Consider the following 14,315-nt stretch of genomic DNA (forward strand, 5'->3'; position numbering starts at 1 on the left):
TTGGAAACTTGCCTGAGTGCAGAGGCTTTGCAGTGTCGCCCAGCCCGAGCCTGAATGCCGAGTTCAAAACCCAGCAACTGCAGGCTTCACAGCCAGCCAGCTGAGCAGAAGGCAGAGCTGCACTCCATGGCCAAAATACATAATGCACCAGATCCTCATCCTATGTAAACAGGGAAATGACTGTAGTACAGCTTTGCCAATTGACTCTAATCAAGGCTGTGGGCCAAGAACTCAAAGGGCATGTCTACAGGGCTCAAACCAGGGGTATATTAAAGATCTCTGAGCTGGCTTCAAGTATTTTCTTAGATGGCACAGTGCAGTTCCTTATTGTGAAGTGAATGTGGGCTCCAGAAGTCACTCAGATTGCCAGCTAACTCGGCTACAACCCATGGTCACAGGTATATACACACTGTGCATGGCATCAAGGTATGGATGGCATCAAGGAGATCTCTGTGTCCTGCCATCCACAACAGTGCACCTAAAGTCACACAGATTTACCTGGTGACACCAGTACTTAGAATTCGTATACAACCAAATCACCTGTGTTTTTGGTTTTTTTTCTTTTTTTCTTTTGATATATACTTGAATAAACAAGACAACAGTTTTGCCATGTTATTGTGGCAATGCTCCTGGTGGAAGGTGCTTTGACAGCTTTTTTTTTCATTACACTGCCTACGTGTAGACCTTGAGTATGGGAGATGCTGGAAGGTTTGAAATCCTTCTCAATGAGTCCAGTGACTAAAAATTGCCACCTACCTACCTGAAATTATTCAGATCCCTTCCCTGTGAACTGCTGAATCAGATTGATGTGCACAGTCCAGCTGCCAATGGCAATGGAAAGACCACAGATGGAATGAGCTGGCCAGTGACATCCCACTCCATCTTGTCATACAGCAAAACCTTACAGCTGTGTCAAATGCCAGATCATTGTGGGAAAAATTATGTTATGAGAATCTTACAAGCAGAAGCTTTAAATTTCCATGATTTTCAGGATATATCCTTTCACAAGTAACTTGAGATAAGGAGTGATTGTCCCCACATACCTACAAAATAGATGTGCAGAGGGTTTCTATAAATCAGTGCTGGAGAAAGGCCTCTTTTAAAGTTTGTCCGTTGGTCTCTTGAGAGAGAGCAATCCAGTGGGTTTGTTTTATCATGCTCACTGCTGCTTAAAAGAAGACAAAATGTGGCAAGCAGCTCATTAAGAGTGAGAGAGATTGCATCTGTGTTAATATGCAAATGCTAATCCATTAGGACCCTGCTCATACACCAATCAATCAATTAACTTGTCTGTCTCTGTATTGTTCATTATTTGAAAAATGCTTTTAATCATTTTGCTATGCATTAATTAATAGCATGCATAGTTGAAAAGGAAAAAAGAATTTTAGCATTCCTTGGGGCTTACATGTACAAATATTTAGTATTCAGCTGTGATTCCATGATTAAGATGTACCATATATTCAAAGATAGCACAGGGATTTACAGGAGCAGAGATACAGGGCAATTTGATTTCAACTATTTTATATATCTATATCTTTATATGTCTTTTATAAAGCACTTGATAGAGTAAGTCATGATATGCAATAGATTTTTACAAAATAAATACAGAATTTCAGAAAGATAAATCAAAGTTTATAAAATACGTTGTTTCATTTTTCTGTCATTTAAGAATGCCAGATTTAACTCCATGGTACAAAATAGTAGCAAATGGACACAGTTTCATTGCCTTCAAAAGAAATACTATAGAAGACATTAATTTGGCTCCAAAATTCAATGAGGGAGCAATAAACAGAAAAGCTATTCTGGGTGGAACTGGATTTTCTAAACAATAGTGACTTTCCTTTTTAAAAAAATGTATTGAGGAAGGAAATGGATTGCAATATGGGAATGAAAATTCTAAATTGGGCAGTAGGTATGCAGTGGGACAGGCAATTTGAAATTGATACAGAGTTATGTGAAATTATTTGAGAGTAGGATGAGCAGAGCTTTCTGAATATCCTAGAAATCAGACAGCATATTTTACAAATACTGTGTGCTGGAGTTTGTGGATGCTGTAGAAAAAGAAAGAGCAGCAGTCAAGGTGAGGGAAGAGTGATATACTTGAGAATTTAAACAAAGGTGACAGTCACAGGGGGTGTCTGAAGCAGATTAATAGATGCAGGAAAAATAGGAGCTGAGAAAAGTTCAGGATCAAGGATGAAATGAAGGTGACAAAGAGGTAAAGCAAAATGTGAAGCCTGGTTTTGAAAGAGTCAGGAATGATTGTATGGAGCAAAAGGATGTTCCTCTGCTGTTGCAGAGCTTTATTTCTCTCCTTCAGATGAATATGGCTTTTACGCAGGTAAATAACGCCATTACTTTGAATTTTTTTCATACCAGCTGTTGACTTCAAAGAAACTGTGTATCTGAATAGGCTTCACAGAAGCAGTGATTTGCAGGCTCAGAGTTCAATCTGACCTAACAGACAATTTCTAAGCTGTCCCCGGGCTCATCCGTGTCCCAGTGGCAGGGAGGCTTCGTATCCGTCTTTGCAGAGTCATGTGCAAGTGGCACTGCAGCCTTCCCCATGCAGGCACCACCGGAGCGACCTCTGTGCCCTGGAACAAAGAGAAATGCATTGCTGTGCAAGTCTTTGCATTTTCTGCCCGATCTGTCTTAGGTAATTTAGTCAGAGCCAAGGAACACCCATGCATTTGGACTGCTAATTCTCAGCACACATCTGCCTTGTTAAGTATGACTCACAAAGCTCAAATTGCAGAGTGTTTATCCGTTTGAAATCCTGAAGCTTTTAATGTTACAGAAGGAAAATGACTGATCCCCTCACGTAGAGGGTTGTTTTCCAAAATGTTACTATACTAAGGATTTCTAGGAACATCACTGTTGCCATAAAGCATCAAGTTAGATTTTATTAGTGAGTATATGCTGAGTACTGTACAAAGAGAGTTGAAATGCTATCTGGAGTTGCGAATTAACCCTTATTTTTATATTTTTATATTGCTGAGCTGATATTCTTTTTCTCTTTCTGACTTTTGTGAGTTGTGTTTATATGTTCTATTTTGGGAGGATATTTGAGAATTTGTTCAAAAGTAGCACAGAGAAGTAAAATAAGCAGAGGGCAGGACCTTGAAATTTATAACTAAGGTCATGCCACTTATTTACTATTTATTACTCATATTATTCTGCCTTAATGGCATGAAAATACTTTTTTGCTTTACTGTGGTAGTTTTCTTAAATTCAAAAATCAGATTGCCCCTTTATTGGATAATGCTTGCTGTGAAGCTCCTGAAAACAGAAGAAAAGGAAGTGGTGGTAAAATATGGACAAATGAAAGTGTTTGTTCAAGGTCACCCTCCAAGAAAGTAGCAAACCTGGGAATAAATAAATACTGAACTGACAAGTGAGCACTGTGAAAATGCCAAGGGCCATAGCATATGTTTCATTTTTAAGGGAACTACTGAGTGTGTAAAATGGAGCTACTCGAATAAATTAACCCATGATCTAACCTACTGTATGCTCTATAATATTCACAATATACTTGGCTTTGGGGGTGTTATGGAAGAGATGACAGCCTCTGAGCAGGAGTTTGTTAGAAAAAGGATGGTTAGAATACCTGTGAGTGTGTAAGACTGGGACTTAAAGGCTTTAGCTGATTTGGGTTTGGAAAGTTTTCAATGCTTTCAGAGGGTAAAGGATGAAAAGATTTGGTTTCTTCAACTTTTTCATGAAAATAACTGAAATTGAATTTTTATAAGAAATAGGATTTGTAAGAATATAGAGCATCTTTATTAAAAAAAAAAAAAATCAACGGAAAAGTTTTGACCAGCTCTAATTTTGAACATGAGACAAACACCACTCCTTTCTCTGTTGTATGAGGTGGAGTTTGGTAGCAGCTGCTGTGGGGACAGTATGAGTAACTCCTCTGGAAAACCACCGTGCTAATTTGAAGGGGAGTGGCCTCGAGATGCAGGAATCATTTTATTTATTAAAAGCCATCAGTCACACACTGAAAAGAAGAATAAATAAGTTACTGTGGCTCTGGCCCAAGATGTGAAACCCTGACACTTATTCCTTACTCTACCTCTGTGCACTGAACTTCAGATTAAAACCTCTCAGAAGCATTAAGTGCTGAGATGTTTTTATTTTACTTTGCCATCCATAGACCGGGAGTTTAACACTTCCCTGCTTCACATGGAGTACTGGGTGGAAAGGAGCACGTGATGTCTGTGGAGCTCTATGGCTACAAAAGCCAACAAGACATCCGAGGTTCTGTTGCTAAGGAATATTAAACAGGAATTCTGTAGGCAAAGGAGATATTGTATCCAGCAGTATCCCAAATTCTGGTGGACACAAAGGAAATGAATAAACTTGGACTCATTCATCTCAGCACCATTTAAAAGATTTGGACAATGAGTTCTCACTGGGAAAGGACAAAAATCAGTAATGGAATTTTTTTTCCAAGGCATTAAACAGGAAATTCCAAACAATGGAAAGCTTAAAACATTAAATCTAGCACCAAGACTATGAATGTACTTCCTTTCGTACATATTTGTTTAGATATGAAAAGAGTGAAAAATATTTATTGCCTTTTCTTCAGAGGCAAAGACAATATTCTTTTTTAAAGTCACAGGCATGTGATCATGTGGTATGTTTATACACAGCTGAAGCTAGATAGGCTGCAGATTTTATGGTCTGGGTATGGAGAGGCAGAAATTGCACAGCTCTTTGTGCTGATCTCCCCTGCATTCCTGGGAAGAGGGAACTGCAGAACTAAGCACTTCTGAGGCTTGAAGAATTCACCAAGAGACACTCGCCTAACCCTGTGATTACTTCTATCTGTGCCTATAAACATACTGTAAATCATTATGGTATGGGAAGTTGTCTCTGTGCATTGATTGCAGATAACAGATGACATTTTAAACAAGAGAAAAATGAAGTCCTCCCGCTCCTGACATTTTCACCACTTCTTTTCTTTTACTAATTTTCACTGTCAGAGGCGGTTTGTGCCAAAGTGCTAAAGTGTTGCTTCCATAGATTTGCAAAGTGAATTAAGCCCTCCATCCATCTACTCTGAAGAGTGTATTGATATGCTCCTCTCTATGTGTGAGGTAGAAGAAAAGCAGCTTTTTAGAGGCACAGAACTGGGGATAATATTTAAGAATTACCAGTTAGGCCACAGGTTTTCAAAAGAGTTGTATCCTGGCTTAGAGTTTATCCTTCTGTCTCTGGGAAATCTTCCAGTAACTGTTCAAAACAGACACATGCCCCCATTAGTGCTTTGCCTTGGGCCTCAGCCTCCTCCCTGCCCCCTTGCTTTGTCTCTCAGAGCTGCGTGGTGGGTTTGTTACCAGAGTTAGGCACAGAAATCTGGACACAGGCTAATGAAAGCCCTGCAACTTTCAGTCAACCCTTTCAGTCACCATAAACATCTTGTGCCCAGGAAACCTGTTCCCAGCATACTTTTATCTACCAGATCCATAATTCTCCATGAGTCTTCCATAAGAAATATGAAAACCAGAGCAAAAAACTCCTCTCTGGATCTAAACAGTCACAACTGCTAAGTCATCAAAAATGAAAAGCAAGATAAGAAGAAGTCTTATAAAAAGTATGCCAATAAGCAAAATTGAAAATATGCTGGAATCTTTTAATTAATCCCTATTTTCAGAGTTCCTAAGTTCACATTATCCTGCTTTTATTTCCTAAACTAGGGCTAGAATTAGATTTTTTTAAAATTGCATATCAATTACATTATTTTCCCATAGTTTCAGTAAGTGGAAAAGGCTTTCCCAACACCTCCAAGTATTGCAATGTCTTTGAAGATAAATTCCAGCCACAAGCACTGACTTCAATGCTTAAAAAATGTTATATATGCCACTATGCTTGGGAGTGGCATAAGGAAATGGTTTTAAGTAGACACAGGTGCTCCTAGAGTTATTCAAACTTGTTCATCTCTAATGTGTCTCCACACTTGTTTGGGTGGGGAACAAAAAAATATTTGAACATAACAGGAATGAAAAATTGTCAGTGGTCTATCCTGAATTCCATCAATTCTGTATCAGTGCTACATTTATGTGTACAGACCTTAAAAAAACATCAGAGACCAAACACAGATGAGCAGAGGGAATGGATTAGGAACCCCCACAGCTGATCACTGGCCTGGGACTCTGCAGGCTTGTGTCTGAGTCCTCATCTGACCTCAGGAGGGATCTTGCCCCCTCTGTCCCTCTTGTGCCTTGCTTATCCTGTTTATAAGAAGAGAGTAATGATTTTGAGTTCTCTTGTAGAGAATGTTGAGACCTGCCAATGAAAACTGTCACAGGAAGAAGGCTGAGGACTGTTACAGTGATTGTAGTGGTCATTCCCAGGGCTTTTGAAATAATGAAGGTAGTAACAACCCAGAAATAGATCCTTTCACTAGATAGGCACTCAGTAGGCAAAAAATATTGATTGCATCAACTGCCAATTACATCTTTTAGGCAGCAAATATATTTCTCTCTTTTTTTGGAGGTTAACATCTCTCTCTATGATTTCCATAGGTTCCCACTTGACAGCCTATGCTTGGCCAAGGAAAATATCTGAACAGTGGTGATATGCTTTGCTGAATCACACCTTTCAAGATTATTTGCTGGGTCTTAGTATTTTGTCTAATTCCTTTATGGAGCTACTGGATCCCACCACTGCATTTTCTCTTCCCTGCTGAGCTCAACTTTGAGCTCAACTTATGGAGCCATCTAAATCACATCCCTTATTTTTATCAGGTGGGCTAGCCCTTCAAGTCTGAATCTTACCCCCTTTCCCTTATCTCTAATAGCCACAGTAATGCCATTTTGGTTAAGCACTTAATTTGATTTTTTTTTTTTTTAAGTGAATTTCACCTCTGGGAACTTCATGTGTTGGGGCCACACCAGTATGAAGTGATGAAATCCATGTGGTTGCCTTGCCTCCAGAGATGCCTTGAACAAATATGGCTCTGAACCCAATTCCCATTCAATTTATTGACAGGTATTGCTGTGCACCAGCACAGATATTAATGTGTCTTCCTGGACAATTGTCCAGGATTTGTCCCCACTGTGACATCAGAAGTGTTTTGCCAGGAATTTTAAAAAACAGGCAAGCCAAGATTTTAGCACAGTACAAATATGAAACAGGTAGTAGGAAAAGATCATGGCATTAATAAATATTTTTGGCAAAAAAATATTTATTTAAAAAAAACTTGGGGGAAACTACATTACTTAAATGAAACCACTGTAAATTTAGAGCATGGAGTGCAATGAATCAGGGAGAAGTCTGAGGGTTTTGTTAACAGGTTGTAGCCCCTAGCGACCGACAGACTGATTAATACTGAAATCGCCTCCAGCAAAGGGATCTTGTGTCAGGAGATGAGACCTGTGCATTACTCACAGAGGTCTCCTGGAGAGCTTGAGAGCACTTTCAGCCTTCCAGTTTCAGTTTGACACTGGGTCAGAATGTACAAGCTTGGAAATGAACAGGAAAGGGTTTCACCTGCCTTGGGAAATTCAAGATATTAATATGCATAACACAATTTAATTCACTTCCATAGATCCCATCCTGTTAGCTCACCATGCTATCCATTTAGAAAATGTCTTCTTGTGTTTTGTTTTTTAAAGAAATTTTCCCTCTAGTCTCCTTCCCTCTTCCCTCTTCTTTCATAAATCTGTAATCAAAATACTTTTCTCATTACAGTTTCTGACATTAAAAAATGCTTTAAAATTCATAGCACATTGCTTGATGTTAAACTTTGCTCAATAATAGACCATTAGTTTACTTGATACATGACTCTCTGAATACTTTGTACCAGTGAATATAACAAACACATGATAATTACTGTGTGTAACATGTTTGCATTCAAACATGACCTTGAACTTACTTTTCAAACATTTCAGATATGTCAGATATGATGATGATCTTTGTTCATTACTGAAAGGAGTTTCTGGATCTGAATTGTGTAACACGCATTTATATCTATTAAAAATGACACAGTAGAGCTATTTTTATTGTTTTAAGCTTTTAAAACACTTTTAAATATAAGTAGCCCTCTGAGTCATGAGATCCTGTGACCATCTCGGCACTTTTCCAATCCAAAAGTCTATTAAAAGCTTTGACAAAAGAAACCTTAATTTATTTCAGAAGCAGTGACAAGGCCAACCTGCATGCTTATTAACACGCTGCTAAAAATGTCATAAGCATATAGCAGCACATTTTACTGAGAGATAGGTAGTCCTATTATGAAAAGCAAATGATATTATTTTGTGTAAAAATGGACATTATAGCATGTTTATCAACACTGGAAAACAACTGCAGCAAGTGAAGTGAAGTGATCCAATCCCTGCTTTTGTAATCACCTAAGCTTGGTCAGGCCCAGCAGGATCAGCCTCTCTGGAAGGTGATGGTGCTGTGATGTGTTATCCTGCCTTGGGAGCGGGCTTCAGGCTGTGTGTTAAGGAGGCTGCAGCTCCCCAAATGGTTCAGGCCACTTGCCATGGGAGACAAAACATTCCAGCAGGATACACCATGATGTTAAAAGCACATAGTTGCTGGTTCACTGCCCTCTAGTAGATGACAATGACCTTTAACTTACAGCTGAGAAGTGACCCTCACCTACACTGTATTCTGCAAATACTGAAGAGCTTTGCTGCCAGTGGGAAAAAAAACTCATAAGGAAGAAATTGTTGTCTAGGAATGGGTGTGGAGAAACGTGACTGCTTCCAAACCAGAACATGACACCACCTCAGCTGGAGCTGCCTATATTGAGAGAATGGGAATATTCTTCCCTGCTTCATAAGAATAATTGCTCAAATGCTACATTCATGAAGAGTTAAAATTAGAGGGCCTCTGAATCCTTGTGCTAAAAGCAGCAGCCAATTCCACTTCTCTGAATCCTGTATGCTTTCAAACTATTGAGGCTGCTTTAATTAACAAAGTGGAAGTGACACCATTTATACTCCCTTATGCACATTTACATGCAGCTTCTCCCAAGCATTTTCTAATTTAGGTACTGTCCACATTAGAATTCAAACCATTCCAGCCACAGTTATGTTTAAATGTGGTTGCATACTAGTTCAAGTTCCAGCATACCATTTCTGACCACAGAGGAACCAGGATTTTTAAACTGTTGTGGCTGTTTTCCTTCCCTCCCAAAGTGGTGCAAGCTGTGTTGTGCTGTTGATGGCAGCTCAGGCCTCCATTCAATATGTATTGTGTGATTTTGGTAGAGCCTTACATATTTTGACCTGTGTAGGCTCTGCTTCTGTTTCTCTGTATGGACTGTGATTTGGTACCCACTACTCTGGCAGGCAGAAAACACAGTAAGAAAATCCTCTGGGACAGAAAGCATTGCATGAGAGCTCTGTTAAACAGGAGTAACAGCAAACCCACTCCTCATAGCATCTCAGCAGCAAGGCTATTCCTTTGTCCTAAATGCTGCAGTTATGACTGAAATTGAACCATTTTAAGCAATAATTCTTTACTGGAAAAGATGGTTTTGATTCTGCTTTTTTTAAACTATGATCAGAAATTGGAGATTTTAGACATCACTGTGATTTGACCTGTATCTGTCAATAAAACAATGCACTGGTGTTAAATTGATGCATGTAGGCTGATTAAGGCTCTGGGGAATCCAACCCTCTGGACTTCTGTTTGAATAGCTATTACATTCTGTGTTTAAATGTTGGTGGACAGGTAAATGTCCTGCAGTTCACTAAGCAGCAATGCAACAACTTCATTTTCAAACCCTCTGATACAATCTGGTCCAAAACCTGATGTCTCAGAGCAGAGATTGAAAATTCATAAATCATAAATCAAACTTGATTTAGTCCAGCAATTTGCCTGTTCCTGTTCATCAAATGATGGAATCCTCATGCAGAAGTCAGATTCAAATCCTTGCCTATGCCTTAGCTCATATGGTTGAAAACTTGGCTGTGGCTCACATTTAAACTCTTTTGTATACCTATATATAGTAGAGAATACATTTTCAACTCATTAAGGCATGAGAAAAGTTGCAACTCAAAACAGAAAGTTGCAATTTTTTTCCTATGCCATCAGGAAATTCAATCCAGGAATTGTTACAAAAAACATTCTGACAGGGATGCTTTCAAATAGCAAAGTAAGTGTCAACATTCTTAATACTGTTTCTTAAAAAATCTTAGAAGCTTTTAAGGGAAATAATCTCAAGTTTCAACTATCTTGAAGACCTGGTACTTGGTTTTTTTACCCAGGCCTTGAGCGAGAAATGCCACCTTTGATTCACCTATTAAGAATCTCTTGCTTTTACTTCTTTAAGATTGAAAATTAAAAGCAGTAAAATAATAGATTTTAAAGTATAAAAGAAAAAGTAAAAAAAAGTAAAAATGTATTGCTTTGTAAGCCTCATGGGAAGAAAGCCTTTAATGGAAAAAAATATCTCAAGTTTCAATTAGGATACTGTCTCAAAAATGTCTCAAGATCATAAATTAGAATAATCTAATTGGATTTACCTCATTTTTATACCAGCTAAGAGTGTGACCTCTACATCTATCTGCAGAAATCTTCAGTCAGAAATTATTCTTCTTTATAAAGTGTTTCAAAGCCTTTGACAAGCTGTTGAACAGCAAATTTCAGTGCTTTAGGCCACTTTCTTTAAATTAGTGGAATATTTGTGCAATTAAAGATATAACATATTTTTGGTGTGGTGTACAGTTGAGAATTCTGTCTCTCCAAAGAAGAAAAAGCTTTGTTTAGTGGAAATGACCCAAAGCAGTAGGTGGATAATTTGTGTTTGGGTACATGAAGGAATTTTTATTTTTCAAATAGAAACATATTCTTTTGATTAATGGACTCTCAGTCTTCAAAATGCCTTTGCTATGTCCCTTTTTGGATGAAAAGTATATGTTCACCTTCTAATTAACTGTTGTACTACTGCTGGCACAACTGCTTACCACAGGTTTGCCACAGGAGCCATGATTCACACTATCATGTGTTCTTGACTATTTCAAATTATAGTTATTAAGCAGTTCTGAGAAGGCAAAGCTCTCAAAAAAATCAGCACATCCTTCAAGGCCCCAACTGTTCTGCAAACATGTCAGGTATCTCATCCCTGCCACCCACCCCACTATGAATACAGACATACATTTGTTACATTCAGAGTTATATTCTGCAACAATCTCTTTTGACCCATTCATTTTTTCAAAATGCTCTAATTCCTAATTATTTTTATTTTTTATTTTTCCACTTCATAATCTGATTTTTTACTGCTATTTACCCATTTGTTCTTTCACTTCCCTGACAGTGTTTCAGAGTGTTGCTAACTCTCTTTCCTCCTGAACTTCTCACCAACTCATTTCATTTCACACTTCCCCATTCACCACAACCGCTGGGCACAGAGATAACAGACCCGAGTCCTACTATGCCATTAAACCAACATGTAACAGAGACAGATTTGGTTTTTCTTCATTGTTGGTCTTGCCAGTATATCATGTACTGCAATTTTTTTGGCCACTTTTGGGGAAAAAAGTTAGAAACTCCTATTGCAGAGGGCAGTAGTTTTTGGGTTTTTTAAATGGGTGTGTCTGTCCCTGGGGCCCACAGCTTAAAATAAATAAACCCCTGGGATAACTTTGCTGGCTAATTTGCCAGATAAGCTTTTTATGTTGGGATTTCGTCTGGACAAAGTGGACAGGCTGGAGAGCTGAACACACAGGCAAAGCACTCACCGAGCCTCTTGCATCACACTCGGGCATAACTGATACGTTAATCACCAATGCTCAAACACAGCCGCCAGATACCATGCCAGAAATAACTTCTGACCCTGTTCTTTCTGTTGACCTACCATCTTTCTTCACTTTAGCCTCTCGTTTCTGACCCTCACTCACTTTTGGTTTGGAAATCAGTTTCATAAATGCTTTGCCCGTGTGTGGAGCATCCCCCCCGGCACAGCCGCCAGCTTTCCCCGCCCGGGGAGCCGGGAGAGCAAAATAATTCTGCGATTCCGCTGAGGCGTGCCCAGAGAAGAGTCTGGGGCACCGCTCTCTTCTGAGGAGCTGGGCGGCTCAGGAAGCTCAGGGGAGACTTAATTGCTCTCTATCACTGCCTGAAAAAAGGTCACAGGCAGGTGGGGACCAGCCTGTGGGGAAATGGCCTCAAGTTGCACCTGGGGAGGTTTAGATTGGAAATTAGGAAAAATTTCTTCCCCAAGAGGATTGTGGAGCACCGGGACATGCTGCCCAGGGATGTGGTGGATTCACCATGCCTGGAGGTATTTAAAAGACCTGTGGAAGAGTCTCTCAGGGACATGGTTTAGTGGTGGGCTTGGCAGTGCTGCATTGACGTTTACACTCAAGGATCTTAAAGATCCTTTCCAACCTATGTGGTTTTTTTGGGGTTTTTTTGAGCTTCACTTTGGTACCCAAGAGGATCACCTGTTTGACTCTCCACTGCCTTTTCCCAAGTGCAATTCCTTGGTTTTCTGTGGGATTAGTCCCATTTTGACACCGCGATAAATGACAGTAGCATTTACTCCTGTCTTGTCATAAAACATTGCATTTAAATGGGCACGTTTTACTTGGATTGCAAAGTACTTTGCTGATGTAAATTAAGTAAACCTCCTGTCAGTGCTTGGAGATAAACACAGAACATTATATCCCTTTTAGAAGTAGATAATCTAAGACACAAAGGACTTGAGACAAGAAGCTTGGCTGCCTAAAATTAAACACCTCAGCCCAAATGAATAGATTGCAAATCCATTTCTCATGTTAGAAAACAGCTCTTCCCCTCCACCGTCAGGAAAACAGCAGCATGTGAAGTATTTGAACTGCACTTCACAGCCAGGCATAGTATAACCTTGATGGATATTTAGACAGCAAATTCCCAAAATTAAGCCTAAGAAAATAAAAATTTGCTGGGATTATTTTCAAGATAAATATGACCATTAATCAAATTAATTGTTTTGCTGTTTTGGATTGTAAAAAAAAAATCAGTCTTCAATCAAAAATTGACTTAAACATAAGAAAAAAAATCTATTTTCTTTTGAAAAAATGATTAATTTATCACTTTAATGCAACAATAGAGAAATTATGGGAGTAGGACAATTTTGCAGGTGCACTCTGAAGTATAGTCTAGAGACATCTTCCATATACCTTGATTTTTAGGTAATGATTAATCCAAATAAATCTTTTGTGCATGTTCAAGAAACAGGGATTGGGATTCTGCTGGGGCTTCCCAATAATTTCACAAAATTCTTCTGTCATTCTTCTGTACCCAAACTATGAGAAGTGACAGTCCCTTACTAACAGAGAGCTAGTGGGGTGTGGGATAATCATGGCTCAGGGCAGGTCCTGTGCAACATCTTAGAAATCCTCTCCAAGTCCTAGAAAAAGGAATCTTCTGAAGGAGAGAAGGAGGGAGAAGTGCCAGTGGTGGTTGGGCTGAAGGTTAACAGGCTGTTTTGGAACAACCTTTCTCTCAGAGAGTCAGAGCCCAGAGGGACTGACTTTTCACCCCCACAGATGCTGCCCTTTCTTTGGAAGTCAAGTGGTGACTCCTACCAGCTCTTCAAACCTCTGACTTGTAGAGGATTTTTAATTTACTGAAACAAGCTTAATTCAGTCAGGGTTGGTTTTTGGTTTTTCTTGTTTTGTTTTTGTTTGTTTGTTTTTTTTCTGTTTTTTTTTCCCCCCCTAGGTACCAGGAACTGATGTATTCCCTTTATAGTAGAACTAACAGTAAAATGCATCAGTGGTAAGAAAAGTATCCTTTTTTCCTGTTTTATTTCTGTTTTTAAACCATTGCTATAATAGAACATTTAGTTTTATGCTTTGTTCAAATATCACATATGATTCATGTTTGGTGAGTCCATACATAAAAAGTGTAGCTTTACCAGGTAAGATTTTCTTACTCAATTCCTTTAACTTCATACAGCACTGACATCCCTGTAATACAAAGAAGTCTGTTGTTTTCAATGTAAAACACCTGTACAGAAGGTCAAAACAATACAACATCAATTTAGGTACTACACAGGGACCATTTGAACATAACCAGTTTCAGAAGTACATATTAGATCTTCAGACTGAAATTTAAGATGCATGCAGATTATAAGTGCTGGTTGATCAATTACTTTCCCTTCTTGGCTACAAATTGCCTTTGTGCTTGTAGGCACAGGGGCACAGCGGTGCTGCTGCAGACATCACTCTGCAAGGATGGATAAGCAAAGGAGAAGTTCTAGTCTCACACCAACAAAATTTGTTTTTCATGGAGAGGCATTTATAGAAGAATTCAAAACACACATCTGTTGGAGCATTTCACTAAGAGATGGAATATTTATTGCA

General features: G+C 38.9%; 1 long non-coding RNA gene across 1 annotated transcript in view; it reads right to left on the reverse strand.

The window, feature by feature from the left end:
• The window catches only part of LOC146768115 (uncharacterized), a 28,755-nt gene extending 16,644 nt beyond the window's left edge, over window positions 1-12,111 (reverse strand). The window contains exon 1 of the long non-coding RNA XR_014950569.1: window positions 1,044-12,111. This is a non-coding gene — a long non-coding RNA (uncharacterized LOC146768115). The remainder of the gene's footprint in view (window positions 1-1,043) is intronic.
• Window positions 12,112-14,315: the final 2,204 nt, after the last annotated feature.

This window comes from Lonchura striata, chromosome 2, assembly GCF_050655825.1.
Source record: "Lonchura striata isolate lonStrDom1 chromosome 2, ASM5065582v1, whole genome shotgun sequence".
NCBI lineage: Eukaryota > Metazoa > Chordata > Aves > Passeriformes > Estrildidae > Lonchura > Lonchura striata.